Source organism: Microtus oregoni, unplaced genomic scaffold (genome assembly GCF_018167655.1).
Source record: "Microtus oregoni isolate MIOR12 unplaced genomic scaffold, Mior012 000043F_ref0000047, whole genome shotgun sequence".
NCBI lineage: Eukaryota > Metazoa > Chordata > Mammalia > Rodentia > Cricetidae > Microtus > Microtus oregoni.
In genome coordinates this window covers 4,567,426-4,577,582 of record NW_024543210.1, presented here as the reverse complement: position 1 = coordinate 4,577,582, position 10,157 = coordinate 4,567,426, and positions in this window count along the sequence as shown.

The following is a 10,157-nucleotide window of genomic DNA, read 5'->3' as shown; positions in this document are numbered from 1 at the left end:
CTGTTGGGGTGCAGGCAGGACAGGTGACACCCGCTGAGGACTGTTGGGGTGCAGGCAGGACAGGTGACACCCGCTGAGGACTGTTGGGGTGCTGTGCAGTGGTGTGGTGGGGGGGAGGGATTGCAGGCAGGACAGGTGACACCCGCTGAGGACTGTTGGGGTGCAGGCAGGACAGGTGACACCCGCTGAGGACTGTTGGGGTGCTGTGCAGTGGTGTGGTGGGGGGGAGGGATTGCAGGCAGGACAGGTGACACCCGCTGAGGACTGTTGGGGTGCAGGCAGGACAGGTGACACCCGCTGAGGACTGTTGGGGTGCAGGCAGGACAGGTGACACCCGCTGAGGACTGTTGGGGTGCAGGCAGGACAGGTGACACCCGCTGAGGACTGTTGGGGTGCAGGCAGGACAGGTGACACCCGCTGAGGACTGTTGGGGTGCAGGCAGGACAGGTGACACCCGCTGAGGACTGTTGGGGTGCTGTGCAGTGGTGTGGTGGGGGGGAGGGATTGCAGGCAGGACAGGTGACACCCGCTGAGGACTGTTGGGGTGCAGGCAGGACAGGTGACACCCGCTGAGGACTGTTGGGGTGCTGTGCAGTGGTGTGGTGGGGGGGAGGGATTGCAGGCAGGACAGGTGACACCCGCTGAGGACTGTTGGGGTGCAGGCAGGACAGGTGACACCCGCTGAGGACTGTTGGGGTGCTGTGCAGTGGTGTGGTGGGGGGGAGGGATTGCAGGCAGGACAGGTGACACCCGCTGAGGACTGTTGGAGGGATTGCAGGCAGGACAGGTGACACCCGCTGAGGACTGTTGGGGTGCAGGCAGGACAGGTGACACCCGCTGAGGACTGTTGGGGTGCAGGCAGGACAGGTGACACCCGCTGAGGACTGTTGGGGTGCAGGCAGGACAGGTGACACCCGCTGAGGACTGTTGGGGTGCAGGCAGGACAGGTGACACCCGCTGAGGACTGTTGGGGTGCAGGCAGGACAGGTGACACCCGCTGAGGACTGTTGGGGTGCAGGCAGGACAGGTGACACCGCTGAGGACTGTTGGGGTGCAGGCAGGACAGGTGACACCGCTGAGGACTGTTGGGGTGCAGGCAGGACAGGTGACACCCGCTGAGGACTGTTGGGGTGCAGGCAGGACAGGTGACACCGCTGAGGACTGTTGGGGTGCAGGCAGGACAGGTGACACCGCTGAGGACTGTTGGGGTGCAGGCAGGACAGGTGACACCCGCTGAGGACTGTTGGGGTGCAGGCAGGACAGGTGACACCGCTGAGGACTGTTGGGGTGCTGTGCAGAGCTCCAAATTCCCTGCTTCAGAGAACAAGGAGTTTTTCTACAGAAGCCTGAGGATCCAGGGGAAGAAAAATCAATTAAAAGCCATGAAGCAAAAAAAAAAAAAAGTATGATGAAATATTCTTAGGAGGAAGGGGAGGGGAAGGCTCATCTATTGGCTCTATTAATAACACATGAAGCCACCGCTGAAAAATAGGACGAGTGTGAAATCTATACATTAATGCTCTCTGCTATGAGAAGGAAGTGAAGCAGGGTGGGAAGAGTGAGAGACACAGGAGGGACAGGAGAGGAGACAACCAGCTGGGGGCAGGAGCAGTAGCAGGGAGGCAGAATGCACAAGGAGAAACAAAGGAGTGGAGTCGGAGAGGGGCCATAGAGTGGGCAGAACAGTCACAGGCAGAGGAGGGGCTTGGTTTCCTCTGTCCACCTGGCTTCTGGTTCCTCTGCTCTGAGTCACGGATGTCACAGCTGAGATGCTCTTTTCACTCAGCTACCTCTGCAGGAGTCTGGCAGTCAGGTTTCACTCTTTATTCTCTCTCCTGGCTTTCTCCATGCTCTCATAGCACAGAAACAGAGACAGGAGGGAGTGGAGGTGTTATCTCATACAAAGTCCAGTTCAAAGCCTGAAGCTGTCTGGAATACCCAACGTGAAGGTCAGGGAACTAGGTGGCTCCAAAGGGAGGCTCCTGTTACACTAGAAGGCCGAGGAAGGCGAAGGCTTGAATGTCCAGAAGGCTTTGGTGGGCAATACACGGTGAATGAAAACACCTGGCAGAGGGGCTGTGTTTCAGGGGAGGCTTTACTTATAGGAAAGTGGGGGCAAAAAGCTCCCTGGAGGTGAGCAGAGCTGTGACATTCCAGGACAGAGAAGCACAGGAACAGCAGCCCCTCAGTTCATCAGGCAGCAGTCACTGAAAGAACTGTTCTGGTGGTTGGTACAGGCCACTGGGAAAACAGATGGAGAATTCTCTTACAATACAGTGCAGAGAGGCCGATGGTGTGATCACAGGAACTCACGATGGTGGGGCAGTGCCTTGCAGCAGCCCTCCTGACTAGCGGCCACCGACAGCCGTCAAATACTCCTGTGGGAACCGGGGCAAGGATCAAAAGAATTACTCTGTGTGGCTGGTGTCTATTCCTGCGAATTTTGTAGTTTATTCATGTGGAATCCATGGAATTATGGACCCCTAGCTTTTAGAGCTAACTCTAATAACTAGAACAGTATGACTAAGCAGACATGTGGGACATTCCCTGACTGGATTGGGAAACAGTATACTAAAAGAGTTGAGAAGCACGTTGGAAAAAGTTTGCCTCTGTGAACCAGGGTTTAGGTTTGGCTTTTATGTTCATTAGTATAGCGTAAACCGAATATGCACTTAAAAAGTTAACATAGTAAGGGGCTAGGGAGATGGCTCAGAGGCAAGAGTGTTTGCTGACCACCACTGTAGCCAAAAAACAGTTCCAAGTTCAGAAAAGACCCTGTCTCAAGGGACTAGAGAAATGATAGAGAACACCTAATGATCTCTGGCCTCTTGCATGCACATGGTACACACACACCTGCACACACACACACACAATTACTTAGCAAGCCAGGTGGAGGTGGTGCATGCCTTTAATCCCAATACTTGGGAGGCAGATACAAGCAGATCTCTGTGAGTTAGATGCTAGCCTGATCTACAGAGAGAGTTTCAGGACAGGCTCCAAAGCTACAGAGAAACCCTATCTCGGAACACAAAAAGAAAAACAAAACAAACAAATTTTACTGGGGCATAATATATATAACAAAACTGATTGCCTTAACCATTTTAAAATGACACTAAGTACATTCTCTTGCCTATCAAGGGGTCAGAAGTTTTTCTACTCTTGGGTTAGGGATGTGCTTCAGGGCCTAGAATCAAGGCTCTGACTTCAACCTCAGCACTGCAAAAGAAAACACCCACAATGACTTCTACCTACTACCCGAAAAGAAAAAACCCAAGCCATGTGAAGAGGGATGGCCAACTGCATCAAGGGGATGTGCAGCAGGAATGAAGCATCTACTATGAAGCCATTTGTCTTCAGGAAACACCGTGTAGGAGGATTTTAGAGGTCCACAGCCACTTGGCTCACATACTTCGGGCGTGCACATTGGAAGGTTCAACACTACAGGGGTGAGCAGGTGGTGGAGTGGGGTGGCTTACCCATGGTGGAGAGACCCCCGGAATCCCAGCGCTCAGGAGGCAGAAGTAGGTGGACTCATTCAAGGACATCCTCCACTACATATCAAATTTGAAGCCAGCCTGGGCAACATAAGACCTGTCACAAACGTACTAACATATGCCCCAAGTTTATACTGTTTAGAGACAGAAAACATCCCTTAATCCACCTACTGATGGCACTTTTGAATATTCCTAAGCCATACAGTAGAGTGGACAGTACTAATGACTTAGGGTTGTACATTAATGAATGTACTTGGAACAGTTCTTCCAAGAATGGCAAGAATTACAGTTAGCTGCACTAAACTGGTAACAACCACGACCTTCCTTCCACATTACAGTAGTCCCTGGCATGAAGGTTTACATGTTAACTATGGCACATTCAAGTTCCTAAATCTGGATTCTAAAAACAACTGTTCTAATAAGCGGTAGGGAAACATGACTTAAAATTACACACATGTGAACGCAAGCAGTGGCTCATCTGCGAACTGTAGCTTTATCTTTCCCTCCCAGGCTGAGGATGGCTCTGGGGCCACAGCCACGCCACTAAGCATGCGGTCTCTCTCACTGAGCCCCCAGCCCCAGCCTGCAGTACTGCACACTAAAAAGCATGATTGCACAGTGTCCTGGCAGCAGGGTCGCGCTGCTGGACAGCTATCGACTCCAAGTGGAATCTAGAATGATTCCAGTAGGAACTTGAAGAAAAGGTTGAAATGAGCAGAACTCAAGAAAAATGACCACGGAACAGTTAGAAGAGATGTGAGTGAACCTACGGGCACTTCTGTCTGCTTGGGACCCGCTAACCACTCAGTTAAGAGACATGAGTGAACCTATGGACACTCTGTCTGCTTGGGACCCACTAACCCCTCAGTTAAGAGATGTGAGTGAACCTACGGGCACTTCTGTCTGCCTGGGACCCGCTAACCCCTCAGTTAAGGTATCCGGGGTCTGGGCTCCGAGGATCCGAGTATGAGTTCCCAGAACTCATGTGTCCTAGTTTGCTTTGATGAACACCATGACTGAAAACAACTTGGGAAGGAAAGGATTTACTTAAACTGACAGCTTACAGTCCACCATGAAGGGAAGGAACTAAGAGCAGGATCCTGGAGGCAGGAAATGAGGCAGAGGCTACTGGCTTGTTACTCATGGCTTGTTTAGTTTGCTTTCTTCTATCACTGCCCCCCGCAAGCCTACCAGCATATCATGTAAACATGGGTGTGGTGGCATGTGTTAGGAATCGCAGAGTTCCTACAGTGAGATAGGAAATTTTGGGGCGAGTTAGCGAGGTGTGTGCAGCAGCTGAACAGCAAAGACATCCTGTCTCAGACGTCACAGACCAATAGCTGAGGCTGTCCTCTGACCTCCACATACACACTATGGCACACGCGTGCCTGCCCCCCACGCCCCCTACACACAGGTTTTTGTTTGAACAAAACATTATGCACTTTAGAATGTAACTGTCTGGGGGTGGGGCAGGACTTGCTTTGGACATGTGAGACCCCATACTTCATTCCTAGGAATTCCTTACCACACTTTTATCACAGGAAATGGGCTCCTTCCTGGTGGTAACTGTGACAGGCTTTATTTCTAAGAGTGTTTGGTTTGGGAGGGCTGAAAGAAAGACTGTGCCAGCTTTGCCCAATTCTCTCCCAAAGCACTGCCTACTTCTAGGATTCCCTTAGGACTGACTCTCTCCTTGGAATACGCCTTTCAGAAAATAAACACAAATAGACATCACTTACATGTAGTTTGAGGGCAAAGTAACGACACTAGAGATTTCTAATTATTAATACTTTTTTCATGTCTATGTGTGTGCCTGAGTGTATGAATGTACACCAGGCATGCAGGAGCTGTGGAGGCCAGAAGAGGACATCAGATCCCTGTTACTGAGTTACAGGTGGTTGTGAGCCATGATGTGGGCATTGTGAACTGACTCTATCCTCTGCAAGAGCAGCAAGTACTCACCTGTGAACCATCTTTCTAGTCCTGTTTGCTTAGGGACAAAGGCTCACATATCCCAGGATAGCTTCCAACTCTAAGTAGCTAGAGGATAACCTTGAGCTTCCCCTCCTCCCTGTGGTACACCACACTGGTTTAGGGAGTACTGGCTATGGAACCCAGGACTCTGAGCATGCTAGACCAGTTTCTGCCAACCAAGCCAAGTACCCAACTGACCCATGATTTCTCAGTGTGTTTGTTGCTTTTGTTTTTCTTTTTGAGACAGGGTTTCTCTATGGAGCCCTGGCTGGACTCAAGCTCAGAGGTCCATCTGCTTCTGCCTTCTGAGTGCTAGGATTAAAGGCATGTGCCACCATTGCCTTGTGATTTCTCAGTGTTTTAAATGACCTTCTAGAGCTCTGTCTAATTTTCAGGTATTTCGTTGTTTGCTTACAAGCACGGCTATAAGGACTTACTAATGAAGATCCCATGTTCTCAGAAGGGCTGGTTCCTTCCAGACTCAGCCTGAAAGAACCAGTTGTTTTCTTCACCTGAAACCCCATCAAAGGAGGCTGCCATCTCATCACCAGCACAAGTGCTCAGAACCATGGAGAGCTACAGAAACAAAGATAAGACCTGCCTTAGATGGCCCAACCCAGTCAACTGTCTTTGTTCCAACAGGCCACTGTGTCCAGAATTAGGTTGGTTCTTTCCAATCTGTCCCAGCCCTCAATTAATGTGTATTTCAGGGTGGAGCGATGGCTCAGAGGTTTAGAGCACTGGCTGTTCTGACAGAGGACTAGGATTGATTCCTAGCACCCAGATGGTGGCTCACAACCATCCATAACTCCGGTTCCAGGGGATTCAACACCCTCTTCTGACTTCTGTGGACAACAGGCACACATACAGTGCACACACATACATGCAGGTTAAACATCCATGCATGTTAAAAAAAAAAGAATTCACATTTCTTTGGAAAAGCAGAGACACTTTGAGCATGTTCTTCTAAGTATGAGGACAACAGTTTGAACAGTGATACAAAAGTACTTTCCAAGAACGCTTCCGAGAGACGTCATCCAAACCACATTTCAAGAGAAAGCTGAAGGAGATGAGGGCCTTTACACAAGGGTATACACTATCTTCATGGAGCAAGAGAGTAGGGCAATGAGGCCTGAGGCTCAGATGTTTGTTGAGGAGCTATTCTACCGAGGCCCTGGGAAATCTCAGAAAGGTTTGAACAGGCAATGAGGCTGTATAATAATGTCAGAAAAAATAAGGAAGTCTTTGTAAAGGAGTGGATACTTATGGGAGTCAGATTTTGAGCCTTCATGAAGGCAACAGGAAAAGATATGAATAATTTGAGAAATAGCTCTCAGGTAAACTTACCAATTTGGTGTCATTCAAGGGGAACTGGGGAAGGAGTCAAAGATGGTACCTCTACTGCCTCCAAGAGACTGGCCTATAGCCATTCTTATGGGGTATATTCTTGATTAACGATTGATGTGAGAGGGCGCAGGTCACTGTGGGCAGTGGCACCCCCTGCGCAGGTGGTCCTGGCTGGTACAAGCAAGTTGAGAAAGCTACGGAAAGCAAGCGAGTTAAACAGCATTCATCCGTGGCTTCTGCTTCAGTTCTTGAGTTCCTGCTCTGACCTGATGAACTGTAAAGTTTCAGTGTAAGCTAAAGAAACCCTTTCCTCCTTAAGCTGCGTTCGGTCAGTGGTTATCACACAACAGAAAACTTACAGAATTTAGTTGTGGGCAATTAGGGGTAAACAGTAAGGGAAACTGCTGAGAAGAAGCAAGTGAAGATGTCGACGCTGAGCTGAGGAGGCAGGCTCAGTGCAAGTGCCAATAGGACACAGAGCCAGGAGCTCATCCAAACCATAGCCGGCTGAAAAGAGCCAGCATACAGTGGTCAGCACACAGGTGACTGCTAATGCTAGGGCCGGGGAAATGACTCAGGACAGCAGGCAGTGCCAGGAGAGTAGCACAGCCTGAGAGCAAAGGACTGTCAGCTCACAAGGGAAACGGAAACGGCTGGTATTTGTGGAGATGAATTCTGAAGATTTCCATTTGATTTTACTTTTAGAAAGGGTATGGCTAGGTAGCCCAGACAAGCCACCATGTCCAGCCTCCAAGTTCCCTCATGCAGAAAGCCATGGACTTTGTTAAGAAAATGGGTCTAAGCAAATTTGTTAAGAACTTGCAGGAAAACACTGATATCACGATGCAGGTCTGTGATCCAACTATGTAGGAGATGGAGAGAAAGGTCAGAGTTCAACATTATCCTCCATGACAAAATGAGTTTGAGCTGAGCTGGGGCTAAGTGAGACCGTTTAAATAAACAAAAAGAAAACTTTTTAGCTGGGCGGTGGTGGCGCACGCCTTTAATCCCAGCACTCAGGAGGCAGAGGCAAGCGGATCTCTGTGAATTCGAGGCCAGCCTGGTCTACAAGAGCTAGTTCCAGGACAGGAACCAAAAGCTGAGAAACCGTGTCTCGAAAATTTAAAAAAAAAAAAAAAAAAAAAAAAAAGAAAACTTTTTGGGGGGGGTGGGGCCATGCATGCTAGGCAAGCACTCTACCAATTAATCTCTTTTACATCCTTAGCTCTCCAAACAGTTTTTTTTTATTCAGCCGGTACTGGAGCCACTGATAAGCTATGGTAAAAGCCTACACGCGTGCTTTCTCCAGCTGATTCCAGAATTCCACACATAAAGACAGGTAAGGTGGTCCAAGGGTTCAAGTTTATCAGGTACGTGTACCAGAAGAAGAGGGTGATAAATTTAGAGTCTAGGAAAGGAAGATGGAGTAGAAGACTGAAGGCCTGTGGGGTAAGTATGGTGGCTCACACCTGTCAAGTCAGCATCCAGAGGCTGAGGTAAGAAAGTTCCGAGTCTGGCCTACACAGTGAAAGAGGCCAACCTAGGCCACAGAGACAATCACATTACTGATGGTCTTGGGTACAATAAAGGGAGAGTTTGAGAGAAGGTGTAACAGTTGGGAAGGACAGGATATTTATGATTCTGGATGTGAAACTGTTCTTAGCAATGATAAGGACCAAGATACAGAAGTTGACAAGAGGTGATAATAAAGGCCACTGGAGTTTGCCAAGATGGTGGGGCTGGAGAGATGGCTCAGTAGTTTAGAGTTCTTGGGGATCTTGCAGAGAAATTAGGCTCTCAACACCCACACAGAGTAGTTCAAACTGCATATAATCCCAGGGGATTTGAACCCTCTCCTGGATTCTGCAGGCACCTGCATGCATGTGTGCATACTGAAACACAAGCATACATAAGAGGTGACTAAAGCTAGCTCAAGGTTGGAAAAGCTTAGGCGAGAGGCGAAGACTGAGCGTGCAGGTGATGGGTGGCATGGAGGGGGGGCTGCTTTTGGTATGGTTAGGTTAGAAAATCACTAGGAACAGATTCAGGCACTGTACAATAGAATTCTTAGCACAGTGAAGATGCCACTGATGAAAAACAGTGCAGGAACACCCCTAATCCTTTCCTCAGGCAGTAACAGGATGCCATGATTGTTTTCAAGATGGTAACTCATTTTTACCCAAGTTGGCTCCTAACACTAAGCAATCTTTTCAAAAGTTGGCACTAAACAATGAAGTCCCTGCTCCCCTCCCCCACCCTTTAATGCCCATTTCAAACTATACAAGACACAAGGGAAGAAAGACTGTCTAATGGCAGCTGCCTACTACAATGTAGTTCTCTGGCGACATGAGTGACATCTCCTCTCTCCTTGTCTCACCACTCTGGGCAGCTGCTTTCCTAAGTGCTAACTGCTTAACTCCACCATAAGGGCCTGTAGTCTTCGGGGGAGGAGCCTGATAGAACCCAGGGCCGTACACATGCTAAGCACATATGAGAATTTCATTTCTAGCCTAATTTCCATAATTAACCCCTAAAGTTCAAGTGTCAACTGTAACAAAAAAAAAATGGCTCATAAAAATGAAAAAAAAAAAGTATGGCCTAATGTGCTGAGAAACTTAGCTGTCCTCCAGTCTCTGTAAACTTGTTAATTGATGATGTTTTCACAGAGTAAATTCATCTACTGACTTTTATGACTCCTTCACACTACAGCCCATGTTGAAGGTTACTCAGCAGCAACACTGGCCTAAGCACTTCCAAGTCACAGCTGGAATGTTCCTTCTCGGAGATCTCTATTCCAGGTAGTTAGGATGGAGCCTGTCTCCAGCCTCTCTGCTCTTCCTAACAGATAGATCGGAGGGCTCAAGAGATATGGTTCTGTGATTATGAACATGTTCTGCTCTTGCCGAGTTCAGTTCCCAATACCTATGTTTATTGGTGGTTGTTTACACGTAAGACCCAGCCACAGGGGATCTGACACTTCTGGCCTCTGTGGACACCTGTACTTATGTGCCCCACATTCCCCCATAATTAATAATAATAAAATAAATAAATAAATGCTAGTAAATACCAGTGAACTTTCTGTTCATAGCCAACCTCCTCTTTGGCACAAAGGCTGCCTGTTTATCAAAGCATCAATCCCTCTGGTGCTGGACTCTCTTAACCCCTTATCAAGCACAAAATCCCTGGCAGAGGACCAGGCAACTCCCACCTGTCCAAACTCTTCCCACTCTACCATACTGACCTGCCTCACGCACACACTCCCTACGATTTCGTATTCCAACAGCGATGTGGTGAAATGTGGTTACAAACACTACCATGGTCATGCAACTTATCAGAAGATAG